The sequence below is a fragment of the Calonectris borealis genome, chromosome 3 (genome assembly GCF_964195595.1).
Source record: "Calonectris borealis chromosome 3, bCalBor7.hap1.2, whole genome shotgun sequence".
NCBI lineage: Eukaryota > Metazoa > Chordata > Aves > Procellariiformes > Procellariidae > Calonectris > Calonectris borealis.
In genome coordinates, this window is record NC_134314.1 from 59,001,091 (window position 1) to 59,013,443 (window position 12,353).

The window sequence follows — 12,353 nt, forward strand, 5'->3', positions numbered from 1 at the left end:
TAAAGGCTGTTTATTATAGGTGCACAATAAAGTCATTAAGACTATACAGAGTGTCTGGTTTATGGTACTGTGCATATATTTCCTGCAGTAGGAAACTGGTATAAAATACTAGATCAAATTCATCTTTGACAAAAGCAAATGCAAATCTCACTAGGCTTTATAGGAGGTGCCTCCTTTTATTTTAGGGTAAGATTTGGTCTGCAGGGTCTAAATAACAAGAACACTGACCCTAAAATTAATCCAACAGAGAAAAAGCTATGCATATTACATCTGAACTCTAAGGAGCTACTTTAATGTCTATTGAAGACAACTGAAATCTTCCACTTATACCCTTAGTTACTTGCTCAGGTTGTAACAGGATGCACATTGCTAAAGAGATACGGTAGAAAATGGTATCTTCCCTTCCCAAGACTCTGATTTTTGCATAGGTCATTGAAAATAAATACAGAATTATTTTATTGGTTAGTATTTGCATCTGAAATAATGATTGTGTCTGGTTTTCAAGAAACATAACTATTCTATGGCATCAGCCTCTGTTGTCTTCAGATAGAGTGAACATTATTTCACAGAGATAAAGGGTAACAAAGGCCAAAATACATATCACTGCTAGCCACTTATGTATGGCAGCATAACTAAGCTAATTATACAATGCCATTAAGCTAAAAGGACTTTTTATTCATTTTTCATCTTGTTCTTTGCAGTCTGGGTGTGTAGTTAATTTGTTGTTCTATAAACCTCAAAGGTTCTGATTAGGAAGAAGTCATGCCATATTGATTTACTGTATTTCAGCTGGGCTTGGATTATTTTTCTTTCTGCAACCATGTGAGGATTTTTTTTGCTATCAACTGAGAGAATCCAGTTGCTGGATTTTCAAACTTTTCCCACCTGTTCTGCTTGAAAGGATGCATAAACTAGATTAGGTAGCATAATTGGTAGGAATGGTGCAACACAAGAAGAGCCGGAGGATTCCTGCCTAATTCTGAGAACATCTGAGCGGTTCTCCATGCTGCCTCCAAACCCTGACTTAGTGCATTTAAAGAAATCTGAGTCACTTCCTCTGCATTGCAATATACAGTGGAGACATATCTCACCCGGCTCAAGAGGTATCCTACACACAGATACGAATATGGCCCACTAAGTGATAAATCACATTCTTCAGGCAGAGTCGCCTACAGAGACACATATTTCTTGCTTGCATTAAAATGCCTCAGGTCCGGTGTGTATCTCACTACAGAAAATAGGCCTCTTTTTCTTGAAAAAATAAATATAAACCTTTGTTATTTCAAAAAAAGTCTTTTTAAAATCGCTGTGGTTTTAGGGACTTTCTTGTTGCTAGTTTGACTGCAAAATATATATGGAGCAATGACTGTTGAGCTGGCCATCTAAATCAGCCTCATTCTGTATCAGTGGTGAAGCTTACTTGACACAACTACTTCAGTAAGGTACACAAAAAGATACTTTCTAAACAGCAGCACTGAGAGTCTCATCTAATTTGCTGCTACAATTAGGATACCACACATCACAAAAACCCTTACACAAATTCCTTGAAGTGAAATGCATCTTCATAATACGTAAGTGTATGTATATATATTTTTATATATTGCAAAATGGGCCATCATTAAGATCTCTTCACAAGCTCCCCATTATAGTTTGAACCATCATAAAAGATTGCAGCCTGGAACACATCAATTCTGATACATTACAACCTAATTTTTCCCAGCATAGATAAATCTAGTCTCCAATATATGCTGATCTTGATCAATTTATAAGGCAGAAAATAGTGACTCTTTGCTAACTCCAAAGTATTTAAAATAAGGAAACACATTAGATTATTAGAGATTTTTTTCTGTTCTGAGAGTTTTGTTACTCTCTGCTTCATCTTTTATGACAAATAGCTTTAATTTTCTAGTAATCACATCATATCTTATTGCTGAATTGTCAAAGCTGCTATAATATCATAGAATACTTATATGGCCAGTTTAAAGCATGTAATTTATCTCTATCAATGTGACACATTGTTAATAAATCCTAAATATTATGAATTCATGTTTAGAAAAATGACAGAATCAAGCAGCAACAAGGATAATCTTTGTCACCACGGCAACCATCCTGATTCTTTATGAGATGACAGCACGGTTTATTAAATTATTGTAAGGGAGTATGTATTTTAAAAGCTGTATTTCATTGTTTGTTTTCTTCGGTTATCAAGCAGACATGAAAAATTATCTTTCCCCTTGTGTTTCTTGGGTTTTGAATGGATAAGTACTTTATTTCCTTAAATGCAGATACCGCTTGCCACAGACTTCTCTAGACCTCAGGTCTTGTGCAGATATACAGAACATGCAGGATGATTATGTTAAACAACTCCAAGAAAGGAAGCTAGTAGTCTCCTCACTGACCATTTCAAGATGCTGAAAGGAAATATATTAGACTATATTGTTAGCAGGCCAATATGTCTATGTACTGTTGACCCAAAGCAGGCCCTCACAATTAGCTGAGGATCAGTATTGCAGGCAGCTCTACTGAAAATCCCTGCTGAACACACAGTTCGGGCGCTAGCTTCCCTCACCTCTCACCCAGCTAATTTTCATTAATGGCGGTTCACAGTGTCTAATGACAGCCCGGTACTGGCTGCGCACTACGAAGCCCCAGCTCCAGGAAGATCAGGGTGGGAGAAAGAGAAAAAAATTGCAGTCCCCTGAATCCGTGTGAGCTAGCGGTGCAGCACTGTGCAGATTTACATCAGCGTGAATGAAGAGCGCAGCCCCTCACGGTAGGGCACGAGGAGATTCTCCTGGTTCCTGAAACAGAGTTCCCTTCTTCGTCTGCTCTTGTGTTTCTAGTTTTGATTTTTTGTTATCTCCTTTTTTAACATAGTAAAATATATAGCATTATTCTTAGCTATTTTATTTGTATTGTATTATGGTAGCACCTATGGGACTTAGTCCACATGAATTGCTTTTGATACCACATGGAGTTATAACATGATATAATATCCCATCTCTGTAACACAAGAGTTCAAACTTTAAGAGGGTTATATTTTTCTCTTAGTGGGAAAGCACAGTCCTGCATGTTGCTTCATTAGAGGATGAAGTGGTGAGCAGCAATCCGGCATTGCTAAAGCAGATCCTAAACCTCATCCTCTGCTGAGTTTTTATCTTACGGATAAAATATACCTTAAAAAAACCAACCAACTAAATAAAAAATATCAATGATATGAGAGGCAAAGTAGGAAAAAAGGGATTATCATCTCCATCTGAAACACAAGAATGCTTTGCTCAAGGTAACCCAGAAAGTCAGTAAAAGAACTGGGAATTTAACTCTGATCCCTGATATTCAATATTATCCCCTCATGCTTAAAGCCATTCTATTTCTACTTAAATACTGTCATGAGGATGGAACGTAGGTTTAATATATCTACTGTTTTAAAGGTATAATCAAACAGGTGGAATTTCACCTGAAATGATAATACATTGTTCTTTCTAAGCAGATTTTACCAGTTGGTCGTCTTTTTCATAATCTCTTACAGGTAACACAGCGATACACACCTTCAGTGCTTTGACATTCTTTCTCTTGTAAATATCTAAGTGTGAAAAGGAAAATGAGTCCTATTCAGAGTCCTGGTGAACCAGAGGTTAATAATTTGCTTTTGAGCAGTCAAAACCCTTACAGCTATTGCCAGCAATTTAATAGGGCTATATCCTTGCTAGTTTATCAAGACTAATTGGTAGCAGGCAGCTGATTATCCTGAGGAGTTGGTGGAAATACTGAGGGCAAGGCAAGAGTGAGTGGTGTTAAGAGCTTTAGAAGATGAGAGCGATGTCATTTTTAATGTGTTTCTAGATGCTGTCTGTATGAAGAATTGTAGTCAACTCTCTTGCTGCTGGTATCCTCAGGAGAAATTTGCAATTGTGCAGCTGATGTCTATTTTTAATCTTGATAGTACCAGCTGGTGAGGGTGACAGTTATCCTTGTGGGGCTAGGAGGAGAATAAAGGAATTTGTGCATTAGAGCAACTTCCAGCTAACTACTAATACATCATATAGCTGTACTCTAGGGGAAAAATAACAAATTTCACAACAGGAAAATACCACGGGGAAAAAAAATAAAAGAACAGGAAATTTTTAATTGGGGAATTAGATTGGTGTATTGTATCTATATCCAGGAACCACAGACGGTGTAACAGACGGCTTTAAGTACCAACATTCAGTGTTAGAAAGTCTGAGTGACACAGATGACTAATTTAGGTGACTTCCCTTTTAGCTTGCTAGTAGCACAGTCTTATCCCCAGTTATGTCTTAGATCTTGTCCTGTTCTGAGGATTTACAGCAACTTCAGGCTGGGATACAGAACAACTTTTCCTGAAGTCATGTGTCTGAGATCTTTCTTGAAAATGTGACAGGAGATAAATTGCCTCTTACCAATGAAAACGCTGAATGGTTTGTGTGCTAATCCACTGTGTGAGATGCCAGGCCACAGTGCCTCTTAAGTATGGTTTCAAAATTGTTTATCCATCTCTTTGGAAATCACAACTACAATTTAGAGCGAGAATGAAGGTTTCTTTTTTCTTTTCTTTTTTTCTTTCATATTTTGCAGAATTATACATCTTTTATTTGCTGTATAAGACTACTTTTGACAGAGGTCACAGAAAACCATTTCTCATTCTTCCTGATGAAAACCCTGCTCTGGTGTATATTTACCCAAAACAACATGTTGTCCTAAACTGTAAACGTTGCTGTGAAGTGACGTTGATTGGTCCTAACGCTATTCAGCAAAGCTCAGCTACTTCACCTTAGTTGCTTTTATTCCCTCCACTTGATACTTTGGCATCACTAAACAGCTATTACAGATACAGAGAACGTGACCCTCAAATATTTCTGAACAATTTACCTATCTTGAGTAGCATACAGGAAACAAGTAGGCTTTATGTTCCCCCAAGAATACAAGGATTTAACATGGCCTTCCAGATATAAGTTAAGCCTCCTTTGTAATGCCAGAACAGGACAAAAATACATAGATTAGATTCCAGTTCAACAGATATTCAATTGTTTCCACACTATTGTAGTTACATTGGTCTATAATAGAAATTCACAGTAGATGACCTGCTGACATCTTCATCACCATGCTGAGGAGTGCTTTGATTCCAGGGTGATGTTTTATCTTATTTTTATTTTTACAAGACTATACAGCGAAGGAGATGCATTACGAGGAAGGCATTTTCAGAACAGTGTGCATGTTATTTTCATAACAGCAAAATATCTTAGCCCATATAAAGATTTTATTATAAGCCACTCTTTCATAATCTCCAACTTTCTAAACTGAATTTATTCCACTCCTCCGTTTCTCATTATGTTAAAGACAATTAAATATGTACATATTTTTCCATATTGCTATGTTTGAGATAGCATTCCTTTTGCTATAGAATAAAATAGCTTTAGCAATCAATGGTGAGTGGAAGTGTCTCATTATATTACTACGTACTTATTAAAACAGTTTTATCACAAAATCACTGATTGGTGTCATTCACCTTTCCCCTTTGTTTTTATATGTTTAGGCATTTTCGTGTATCTACCAGGGCTGCTTAAAAACTTCATCCCACAGACTCTTTCAATAAAAAATTGTCTTTTAGAAAAATAGGAAAATATTTATTTTTCCTGAAAAGCTGAGATGAGAGAGAAAGCTTGATAGAAGTCCCCAAGGCTGGAGTATTAGCTGTAAACATGGGAGCGGTTATATAGTTCTCTTAAGATTTGTTTCTTTGAGATAAATCCAAAAGTTGTACTACATCCTCCACCAAAAAAAAAAAAAAGGAAATGATTGTGGCTAATTCCAGCTTGAAATCCTCAGTTTACCAAGGCAAATGGAACTTGACACAGTGCACAACCATTTATTTTCTTTTTTTTCTAAAGCCTAACTGATTTTATGTTTTGGGTTTTCTTTTCCCTCTGATAAGATTTCCATTTGTAGCAGAAAAGCAGTATCTTAACAGAAAGGTTTTTAAGGCGAGGAGGGTACTTGCAATTATCTTTGACTAATTATCCTGCAAGCAGTGCTGGCATCCTGCAGGAAGACCATGCGCAGACTGTTTTATATGGAGGAATTTTAATGACTGAGCTTTTGAAAGAATTAAAAGTGGGAGATATTAAAAGAGCTTCAACCCTAAAACATTTTTTACATAAAAGTAATTTTTATTCAAAGTATATAAATATATTAATTCCCAGAACTGCAGTTCTGTACCTTGGTTCTGAAATGTAAAAGGAATGCTAATTACACTTTGATTAAAAAACAACACAAAATAACCACAAAAGAAACCCCAACCCAAATGAATCAGAAATAGAGCCATGTGATCAAAACCAGGTTTTCCTTTTCTTTCTGTGGAAAGTAAAATTGTCTTGACATGTTTCTCTTTATGGATTCCAGCCCAGAAAGATGTTATTGGACCAGTTTTAAATTATGTTTTTCATAATCAATTTTATCAGAGTCTGCATTTAATTTAATGTAATTTTATGCAGACAAAATGCAGACAAAAATTGTAGACCTCTAAGTAGAGCAAAGTGATATATACAGTAATACATAAAATCTCTAATCTTGATTAGCATCAAAGAGATCCTTTCCCATATAAATCTATTCAGTAGGGTTTTTTTGTGAAAAGAGGAAAAAACAGGAAAAAGAAATCACAAGACTAACCACAGTTCCTCTGCTCAGCTTTAAAAAACATCAACTCCGCATATCCTACCTTAATGTATTAGTCTGCAAATATATATTCCTATAAATTCAATCACTTCTAGATCCAACTGATTTTTTTTTTAGAGGCCTGGCATGCAGAAAAGAGATACTGTTTCAGTGGGTCATGAGAATGGGGCTGCACTTGCTGTACCCTCTCCTTGGCACAGTTCTCTCAGAAACATGCAGAGTCCCCAATTTTGGTGTTGTGGGTTTAACTGAGTTTTGGATAACCCTCTGTCTCACCAGGTCAGGCATTGACTGCCTCAGGCACAGCAGGCATCTGCTTAACACTCCCCTCTTCTCTTAGAGTGAGAACCTCCCCAATGCTCTACTGCTGGGGCACAAATGAAGATTTCCACCAAGAGAACATGGATAGCTTCGTTTAAGGTTTTCCCTGATTTAAGAGGAGAGCTTAAACAGCTGCAAACCTCTGTGCTACTACACTTCTGCCCAGGATTCCTACTAGCCTTGTGGCTCAAAGTTCTCTCTGGATCTTTTAAAAGATAGCTGGCAAGTGTGGATTAAAATGTTTCAAATCAGGTGGAAACCCAATCACTATTCTTCAATAGGCAAAAGATCTATAATTGAACATCCCTATTCCCTAGAGGTATATAGATTTGTTTCATCTGGATAATATGGAAAATATTTTCTTTACATTATAAAATGCTATTTTATAGTGGATATGCTATTACTGTATTGATCAGAGTAAGTAAAACAAGATGAGGTTGTTAAAAGAACATTAATAACAGAAATGGATGCCACAAAAATGCAAAATGCAAAAAATACATATCTGGAAAAGTTTAATATCTGAGAATTGAATCAATCAATGATTTTCATCTTTTAACACAGGGTGTACTTTACACAAAGATACGCAAAATGCTTTGTAGTAAAGTGTAGCCTAGGGAGACAGTGAAAGCCTTTTAGAGAAATCTATAATAGCAACTCATACACAGAAAAGTGAACATTACCATATGGCAACATAAAAGAAACTGAATTCAGAAGGCATTACCGGTACAAATAGATATATACTTTAGGGGTGAATGGAAACTGCATAATTAATTTCTAAGAAGACACACGTACAACAACCACACCGGCAACTTCAGGTTGCATCTATGATATTCTGCATTTCTTTTCTCTAGTCCATTTCCAATTTTTCAGTTGGAAACTGGTTTCTGAACATGAATACTACCTGCAGAAAACCAGCTTGTTTTCTTTATTTTTCCAGATCTGTTGCTGTATAACAAAAGGACTTCTAAATGATAAAAGACTAATTTCAGTATTCTGCCCAGAAATAAAGTTAGTTGCCATGTTAGCTAACAATGAATTTTTCCAGATACTTTTCTGATATAAACTATAGTAATAACAAATTATTATTTATATATAACTTCTAGTTATTTTAAACTTTAGAAAACCTTTTTCGTAAAGATTTTTAAATGCAAGAATCTTAATAGGCACCTGTTGGTGCAACAGTATTCTCATTTGAACTGAAGACAGAAGGATAAGGTGCTTTGCTGAAAAGTTTATTTGTAATTAACAAAGTTTCTTGCAACCTGTAACAAAAATTTCTGTTGTTTGTGGCTTCTTGTTTTAATCTATGATTTGTTAAATGTGTTTTTCTAAAAATAGAGTTTTATAGCCAAGTAAGGAAAATAGGTTCATTCCATACAACTATTTTATACATCTTTCTATCTCATGCATAGGCTAACTCACAGAAATTGAGAGATCCATCTGTACTTCAAGAAATCAAGTTTCTTTTGATTGTTTGTATAGAATAATCTTATGCCAATAAAAACCTGTTTGGTAATACAGAGATGGTAACAGTGCCATGACAGTGCTTTATTTCTTACTCTGCTTTCTAAGTTCATTGTACTTACTGAAATGAAAATTACTTACAAAGTGACGTGAGAGAGAGAGAGAGCACGCGCAAGAGAAAGAGATAGACATAGAGACAAAGAGAGGATTTAATCTAAGCCCAAATAGAAAATCAAGGTATGATATCTTACAAAAACAATTTAGTAAGCTTCAAAGTATAAAGTAAAAAAATAAATAATTCCAAACCTTAGAATCTTTTTCAAAGGTTTCCAACAACTTACTCCTAAGACACAAACCAGATTCATGTTTCCCAGCCAGAATGTATCGGCTGTTTTGAAGCAGAAGAAGATGTTACTTTAACATATAAAACCCACTGCTACATGTGCACAACTTGTCAGGCGTACCCTGGCTAACTAAATGAGGAATCCATGTTCAGATTTTAAATTTTCAGTTACCTATATGTAAACTGGAGTGAAGTTCCAGAACAGTTTAATAATGACTTTTTTAGCTATGGATGACAATGCTGAAGTGTCTGTACTTGCCTATATTTTACAGATCATTATTTCCAATTTTGTGCACCGGGTTTCTCAGCTCTTCTCCAAACTCACAACTGATGCCAGTAACGTCCACCAAAAAATAATAAAGATTTCTCTCTTTTTCTATAACAATAATTTCTAGTTAAAAGGACCAAAATATGACAAAACCTACAGCTGTCAAATAATTTGATTTGTCTCTAAAGGTTAAACTAACCCTGAAAAAATGAACAAGATTATCAGCCATAACCATTGTTCTAGAAAGAAATGAAACCAAAAACATATTAAGCCTGCAAGAAACTATTACTAGGCTTCTCAATATCTTTTGTGAAAATGCTCTGCAGTTTTAGCATGTTAAGAATATGCATTGTTAAAGACTGCAAAGTCCTCTACAGAATAATCTTTCACTACCTCCACTGAAGAACACTATTTTTTCTTGGACAATATCAAATGTTCACTCTTTTCCAATTATTAAAGATAAATATTAATGATAAGACTTGGACTGGCAAAAATAATTGCAATAAAAAAGGCACTGATGATAGGCATTTTCATCCTTTCTAAAGGATTCTGAAACTGATATTAGTCCTCTTGCATGTGCAAGCCCATTGTCATTATTGTACTTTTATTATTATCTTTGCTTTCAATTTACATCTCTAGGAAGGTGATCTTTGCTTCCTTTGGGCTTGTAATTATCATTACATTTTTCTCTGCTTCCTTCATCAAGTGTCCTTACCACTCCCCTTGAATTTTTTTCAATATACAATTGTATTGTGGTAGCAGCAATCTTCTTTTTCTTTCAGTTACTATATTCCATTTGTCGTGGTTTAACCTGGCAGGCAGCCAAATACCACGCAGCCGCTCACTCACTCCCCCCACCCCCGCAGTGGGACGGGGAGAGAATCGGAAGGGTAAGAGTGAGAAAAACTCATGGGTTGAGATAAAGACAGTTTAATAGAACAGAAAAGGGAAAATAATGATAATAAATAATGATAGAATATACAAAATGAGTGATGCACAATGCAATTGCTTACCACCCGCGCTGACCGATAACCAACTAGCGATCGCTACTTCCTTGATCACGCCTACCCTTCATATACTGAGCATGACGTCACATGGTATGGAATACCCCATTGGCCAGCTGGGCTGGCTGTCCTGATTATGTTCCCTCCCATCTCGTGTACCTAGCTCAGTCAGTAGACATGGCAGCTGTCCTTGGACTAGGAGGGCACTTAGCAACAACTGAAAACATCAGTGTGTTATCACCATTCTTCTCATACTAAATGCAAAACACAGCACTAGGAAGAAATTTAACCCTATCCCAGCCGAAACCGGGACACCATTATATAATAAATTTTGTGCTAACATTTTACCATTCATAAAATCTGCTAGTCAACAAAGCAAAAGATTGAAGGCTTTTCCAACCCATAGGTATGGAGATTTTTCAAAAACTCTCAGCCTATTCATGAATACCACAATAACTGTGGGTTAGATCCAATAAAAATACTTCAAAATCAGGCACAGCAATATAATACACATTTCCAGAGTGAAATGTGAGAGAGGCTTCCTGTAAATATGTACAAAAAGTCAAACTGTTCATCTTCTGGAGACAGCAGTAGTGTACTGCACAATCTCACTGGGTCATTTTTTTGTTTAGGATGTTCAAATGGCACAAGCATAAGAGCCACCTAAAGAAAGATCATTCACAAAGCTATAGATAACAATGCTGTGCAGAGTGGAAGGGTCTTTGATACAGAAATGGTCCTTTATATGAAAACAAGGAATACTCCCTAAACTAAAAATTTGGTTCTGATTTTGTGGATCTAACTACTAACATTTTGATCCCCAAAAAGTCTCCAAATTAATTTGTATAGCTGGTCCAGCCCTAACAGCAATCAGATGGGAAAAATCACAGATGCAATGTCTTGTTTTGTTTTAGAAAGCTTTTCTTCTGGAACTCTTATTTCTAGACCATAGACATGACAGCACACATTAGTTAGGAAAAGCTTCTCAAACTGATGTGCACCTTGTGCTCAGAGGAATAGATTGTGATGCCTGTGAGAGTGCTACCTGTATGAGCTGGTCCGAGACCTCACCTCACTTCCCAGGTCTTTGCCTTCTGCGCTCATGAGCTTTAGCCCCGGGAGCGAATTTCACTGTGCCCAAGCAGAAAAGCTGTTGACTCTAGATTTTATCACAGAACTCTCAGAAAACTTCTATATAGGCTTAGACTCAGGCAATTCTGTTCCTTGATGTTTACACAATTTTAAGAGAAGTCTGCAAAGAGAGACAGTAACAGCTCTGAGGAGCTCACAGCTGCCTGTCACTGAGCAGACATGCACAATACTCTGCACTGGCCTTTCTGAGGGACTGGTGGCTTCAGACCACGTATGTTGCATTTCTGTAGCCCAGAAAACGAGTGACAAGATCAAGTATAATCAAGGCCATATCCTAGCTGCCAGGATGAAATGCAGACCTCCAGTCATCTAGAGGTGGTAACATGTTATTTGAGGATGTTGCTATGTGAAAGCTTATGGCTATACCCAGAAAGGGTCTTAGACCACTTTCTACATCAGTCCTAGTCAAGAAACAGCTTGTTGCAGGGAGACAAGGATGGGACTCCTTATCCTCTGAAAGATGGAGGGAAAGATCTTGAGCACACATCCAGGAAGTGGAAAACCCCATTCAAAATCTGTTTTATAGCTCAGGCAGATGAAGCATGTTTCAATTTGGGCCCTTTCACACCTCTGTGTATGAGCTATCCTATAAGATACCAGCTCCAGAGGAATCACCAGCTCCTCATTCATTTCCTTCACCCCAAGAGAGAAGACTTTCTCAGGCATTTATCTCCAGAGCAGGGTTGTGCACTTTGAATACTGAGAAATATATTTCAAGCTGGCAGTTAGATACTCAGCTCCTTGGATGGAGGACTTTTAGGTCCAATCAATCATCTTATCCCTGCCAATTGACTAATTTAAGCAGCTCCCAGTTTATTTTCAAGGCTTCTCTGAATTTTATTTCTACAATCTAGTGTCCGAATGCAAAGTGTAAGGCATGAGTATGTCACTGATTTCCAAAGAAGCAGGCATTGCAATGCTGAGCATGATGTTGTCCATAACATTTTTATGGATTAAGCCTTCCCAGCAGTGAAGTACCACCACAGTACTCCCATCCTGGTCAGCTACACTGGCCCATGGTGAGTAGACACCTTCCAGCCACGTACCCGGCATCTCTGCCAGCAACGTGCTACAGCTTCAGACTCCTTGCACCCACTGTAAAACTAAC

The 12,353-nt window shown here is 36.9% G+C and overlaps 1 protein-coding gene across 1 annotated transcript in view; it reads right to left on the bottom strand.

Annotated features, from left to right (window-relative positions):
• Nucleotides 1-12,353, bottom strand: part of TRDN (triadin) — a gene marked incomplete at its 5' end in the record, with an annotated part of 237,298 nt that overhangs the window by 170,546 nt on the left and 54,399 nt on the right.